This window comes from Momordica charantia, assembly GCF_013281855.1.
Source record: "Momordica charantia cultivar OHB3-1 chromosome 8 unlocalized genomic scaffold, Mcharantia_2.0 BLBB01000008.1, whole genome shotgun sequence".
Lineage (NCBI taxonomy): Eukaryota > Viridiplantae > Streptophyta > Magnoliopsida > Cucurbitales > Cucurbitaceae > Momordica > Momordica charantia.
In genome coordinates, this window is record NW_028275166.1 from 15,386,841 (window position 1) to 15,391,835 (window position 4,995).

A 4,995-nucleotide genomic window follows, 5' to 3' on the forward strand; every position below is an offset into this window, starting at 1 on the left:
GCTCTGCAGAACTGATGTTCCAAGGTATTTCCCCGAGTGGAGCAGCCGAACAGGGATCCGAGTCGGACAGATTCTTGCCTTACAGGAACATTCTAAGTTCCAAGGCTGCCCCCGAGTCGGGATAGCCAACGTGGCACCACTCGGTCGCTAGCAAACCTCTGGAGAGCTGATGTTCAAGGCATTTCCCCTAGTGGAGCAGCCGAACAGGGTTCTCACTCGACGCATTCTTGCCTTTACTTGAACACTCTAAGTTCCAAGGCTGCCCCTAAGTCTGAATAGCCTACGTGGCACCACTTGGCCGGGAGCAAGCCTCTAGAGAAATAATGTTCCAAGACATTTCCTCGAGTGGAGCAGCCGAACAGGGCTCCCACTCGAACTTTCCTCCTTTCCTCAGCATTTTGAAGAACGACATGCACTTATCGGTCGATTGGGAGACGAACAAGTTTAGTGTCGCGATCTTTCGGTTAAGGCTCTAGAGCTATTTTAGGTTGGCTGAGGCAGTAATATTCAGGATGGTCTGGATCTTTTCTAGATTGGCCTGAATCCCCCTTTGGTGCACTATGAAGCCAAGGAACTTTCCCGACCTCACGCCGAAGGCACATTTAGTCGGGTTTAGCCTCATACCATGATGACGCATGACTTGGAAAGCTTCGTAAAGGTCATTCTTATGTTGTTCGACTGTCTGGCTCTCGACCAGCATGTCATCAATGTACACCTCCATGTTTCTTCTGATCTATAGGGCGAACATCTTGGTTACCATCTTTTGGTAGGTTGCTCCAACGTTCTTCAACCTGAAGGGCATGACCTTGTAGCAGAACGACCCTTGTTCTGTAATGAAGGAGGTGTGCTCCTAATCCGCTGGGTGAATCTTGATCTCGTCGTACCCTAAGTAAGCGTCTATAACGTCAACAGCTTGTGCCCGCTGTGGCGTCTACTAGTTCGTCGATGCATATATGAGTGAGAGAGATTAAGTGAGATGGATGCATATATGTGTATCTTGTAGTGAAAATAGAGCAATACTACTATTAAAGCCACATCATTTCCAAATTTCCAGCAGACACACAACGACGCACCTGGGTCATAATGAGAAACACACAGCTTTTTTTTCCTAGTTTGACCAATACTTTCGCTAAATCTTCATGCCGAGGTCGTTCTTCCATGGAGTGTACAAGTGGATGCCAAAATTACTTGTTCAAGTTATCTACCAAGTTATCAAAGTTATCTCCAAAGAATTGCAACCTCTAAGACCTATAAATCCATCTCCCAATAGACCTAATTCATCTAATTCCAGTTTCTACAAATTCCTTTTAGATTTCTATTCAATTTATTTTGTTGTTGTATTTTCAACAACGTTTGGTTTTGAGTGTTATGATTCTTTTCTTTATTTGTTTTGCAATTTCTTCCTTGTCCTTTACTTCTCCACAAGTTATGTTTTAATTCCAACATCTTTCTACTTCAATCAATCAATTATGTATTTAATTCTAAGTTGATAGAAATATCTTATTTTCAACAAATTTTATGTGTTTCCGTTTCTCCAATTTCTTGGATGAGCTAAATTACCTTCTCAACCTTCCTACGAATATCTTAGTCTAGTTTATCTCCAAGCTACAACTATCAAAAAGCACGACGCTTTCGCCCTTATTGCTTATCTTGATTGATTAAATTTATTCGTTGGATCACTTGCTAGCCACTTGTATATTCACACGAGTTTGAGTCTAATTCTAAAAAGGTTATATTAGAACGAAGTCCATCCATATAAAATGAGAGATAATTTTAGAAATAAAGTACTAAAACGGAGACCTAAACATAGGATCCCTTGCCCATTAAATGAGGGTTGACGTTGAATTATTATTTAGGTTTCATGTATTTCATAGATACATGTAAATACTTGCCCGAGCTAAATCAATGCGGAATAGGAATCAATTTGCATATCGTATGGGCGATGCACCAGGCACATTGACACTTGTAGTATCTTTTTTTTTTTTAAGGCTGCAATAGTAGCAGGGGGTTGGTTTTTTTTTTCTTTTTGTTCTTTTTTTTGCATAATATATTATATTTCTCATTTGAAGTGTTGTTATCAAAACACAATCAACTATCTTTTACCCTAAACAATTTTCTCAGTCACACAGCAGCTTGCAACCTTATTTTAAAAGACGAGTTAGTGGAGACGAACTTGCAATATTCTCATATGTTGTACTAGACCCTACAACTACTAAGCAGAGGCACAACACCGTCGCAACAGTTAATACCCAACATGATCTCCGAGATACACCATAACTTGGGAAAGGATATCACAAGCATTAGGTGACCAGCCATGAGGTGAATATAAATACCATGTGCAAACACATTTATAGATACGTGTGAGTCTCAATTTCTCTGCTACCAAATTACTTTGAACACGAGCTTGAGCATCAGAGTGCTCACTTCTTTTTTGCAGGTTCGCTTTCTATCGGGGATCCAAAAAGACGTTTGAGTGCCAGAGTCGTGTTGATCAAATATAACAAACAAACACTTCATCGCTCAAGTCAGTCCAAGTTCCAATCTATATAAGTCGATTTAAGACATAGTAGCATACCTATGTACAAGAGTGTGTACGTATATATAGGAGTATATATAGGAGTCAGAAAAGAGACTTTTCTGGTACAACCGTTACTAAGGTTGTTACATGGTTACATATAGTTTCTCTCATAGCTCAGTATCTACATGGAGGAGCGAGCTATAAAGACACTGGCATTTCTTATGATAGACAATTTGTCAAATACAAAGCTATTTCAAGGTAAGTAGGTTGTTTACTAGAGAAAAGATAGATCCAGCTAGATACTATATCTTCATTGGTCCAGGTGGCCAGTTGTATTTTACTCCCCCAACAATTAATAAATAATAAATTTTTGTGGTAGTAAAGTGAGGAAGAATAAAAGGAAGATAATTTATTGAAAGTCGTTCCATATTATTCATTAATTTAATAACATTCATGGAAGGCAATCAGAGGATGGGTAGATATTATTAGAAAAACATAGCTTCAAATTACTAAACCACGTGATAAGGAGTAGTTGGGGTGTAGAGATTATTACTGCTTTTCCACTCCCTCCGGATACCATGGGTACCAATACACGTAATTGCCGCACGTGACAACACTGGACGGACAGTCTATAATGGCCCGATCGCTCTTTGGGAAACACAAAACAATTTCATGCAACTGTCTCTCGCGGGAGTAATCATTTGTGTTGCACCGAAGGCCTGACAACTTCTGTGTTATCTTGCGAATTGCGTCATTGATACTTTTTTTGTGTATACGTCTTCGCTAGGATAGATGTCTTCTTTATCGAGAGCGGATAAGATATCGTATTTAGCATACGTGTCTAGTCCGAACGTAAAATAGTCCAGTTGACTCAAAGATGGATAAGAGCATGTTCCATGGCTTGTCCACTCGTGGCTCCATAGTGTCGGGTTTGTTCCGTAGATTACACTTGGCCAATCGGTGTTTAGACGATTTCTTATCATGGAGATCTAGAGAGAATCAAATATTATGCATCCTTATACTTTGAAAATAATTTAATTAAACCAACATGGGGTTACAAATATGAGTTACCTTGCTACCATCGTAGGCCGGAGTACCAGGACATTGCGGATAAGATCCCCACGATAAAGTAGGCCACACGCCATGTCCACACGCCATGGATACTAAATCTATCTTGTGGAGTGTTAACACATGGACTCTGCAGGTTTGTATCACTGCATGTAGCTGGTTGCCATTGCAGTGTAACTTGGTAGTAATTGTAATCACAGCTTGCTATCACTACCAAGGTGCTCAGAACCAACGCAATTCCTTTCTTTTCCATTTCTAGTAGCTCTCTATAGCAGACACAGCTACAACCATGCTCTATTTATAGCCATTCCCACAGTTGTAGGCCAATTTTAACTTTGCTTCTACTTCCCTTTACATTATATGATTCAACTTCTTTCTTTTCTTGTATTTTTTAATTTAATTATTTTTTCTCTGCATAATTTTAAATGAGTACAAATGATAATAATTTTTTTCTGAATTAGTAAACGTGCTAAATCGGCATAAATTTTTTTTAGTACAACATCTAGGGATAGGGAATCGAACTCACAATTTTTAGTTAGAGATATATGATAATTATTGCTGAACTACGTCCGTTTTGGTACTAAATTAGCATAAATTTTGTTAAGTTATTGAAATAAGCTATTGAAACGAGTTCTTTTCCATAATAAAATAATAAATAAATATTGTTGGCATAGGAACCTACCACGAGACTTTTTTTTTTCTAAATAATTCTTGTGAGTTATGAAAAGAAGTTAATCAGTATTGTCTAGATCCAAAATAACTAATTAAATTAAATTTCACAAGACACGATGTGACCACTCTCATATTCTTAACGTTTGATTCTTAAGAAAGAAATATATAAATACATAAAATTAATTTTCGTCACATTTTTTTTGTTTGAGATTCTTAATATATAAATACCTAAAACAACTTGCACACATTGTTTGGGGAAGAGAATACCCTGGACACGTGGAGGACCCCTATTGGTGCTCCAAGATGACTCATGAGTCATGCTCAGCTCGGACCGCCGAGATCACCACCGCTAGCGTTGACAGATGCTAAGTATGAGGGCCGAGGTGAACCTAGCCGAGGTCCGATCTACCGGGAAGCTCGATGGGGGCCGATGTGAACTACTGTCAGCGGCGTGATTATCGGGTGTAACCGTCGGTCCCGAGATTACCGGGTGTAACCGACGATCCCGAGATTACCGGGTGTAACCGTCGCGAGATTAGCGGGACTACCACCCATAAGTAGAGAACCTCACTCCGCGATCAGGTACGATGATTTCTGACCTCGAACTAAACTGGGAATCCGACCTATACTGACTTGATCGTCGGAGTGCTCACCTTTTTGTGCAGGTCCGCCCAAGTATTCAGATCGGTCCGGAGGCCGAGTTCGAGCTGCAATCTAAAATACACTGTTGTGCATAT

At 39.7% G+C, this 4,995-nt stretch overlaps 1 pseudogene across 1 annotated transcript; it reads right to left on the bottom strand.

Annotated features, from left to right (window-relative positions):
* Window positions 1–2,911: 2,911 nt before the first annotated feature.
* Window positions 2,912–3,839, bottom strand: LOC148209605 (ribonuclease MC-like; annotated as a pseudogene). Its single transcript, XR_015793182.1, has 2 exons — window positions 3,590–3,839; window positions 2,912–3,507 (listed from the first exon to the last, which is right to left on the bottom strand). The product of XR_015793182.1 is annotated as a ribonuclease MC-like (transcript).
* Window positions 3,840–4,995: the final 1,156 nt, after the last annotated feature.